This window comes from Penaeus monodon, chromosome 23 (assembly GCF_015228065.2).
Source record: "Penaeus monodon isolate SGIC_2016 chromosome 23, NSTDA_Pmon_1, whole genome shotgun sequence".
Classification (NCBI taxonomy): Eukaryota; Metazoa; Arthropoda; class Malacostraca; order Decapoda; family Penaeidae; genus Penaeus; species Penaeus monodon.
This window is the reverse complement of record NC_051408.1, coordinates 8,190,860-8,191,412: the sequence shown is the minus strand read 5'-3', so window position 1 is coordinate 8,191,412 and position 553 is coordinate 8,190,860.

The following is a 553-nucleotide window of genomic DNA, read 5'->3' as shown; positions in this document are numbered from 1 at the left end:
CGGGTATGGCAGGAGGGAAAGCTACTTGGAAAGGAATGTGGAACGCTTTAGTTTTTTTTTTTTAACTTCTGAATCGGGTATGACGAAATTTTCTTTTTTTTTCTTCATCTTTTTTGTCCCTCTATTTATGTTTCCTCTTATCGTTTTTTTTCTCTTTCCCTCTATCTTTCTAGGTCTTTCTTAATTTTTCTTGTTTTTCGTGTTAGTTCTTATTCATTTTTTAAACCATTCAGTTTTCTCGTTTTTTTATTATTCTCTACAGTTTAATCTTGCTCTCTTTCTATCTTTTTATATAATTTCTTTAGTCTTTATCTTCCTCTCATTTTCCTCTCCTTTTTATACGATTTCTCTCTTTTATGTTCTATCTCATCTTTCCCTCCCTTTTTTTTACTAATTTCTCCTCTCACCTTTTTCTCTCTCTCATCCCTCACTTCACCGTAAACTACAACGTCTTAAAGTACGTTTTTCTCATCTTCTTGCCCCAGAATTCTCATGTGAACTCAAGAGCTATATAAACTACATAACTTGATACATCGACTAAGTAGAACTCAAC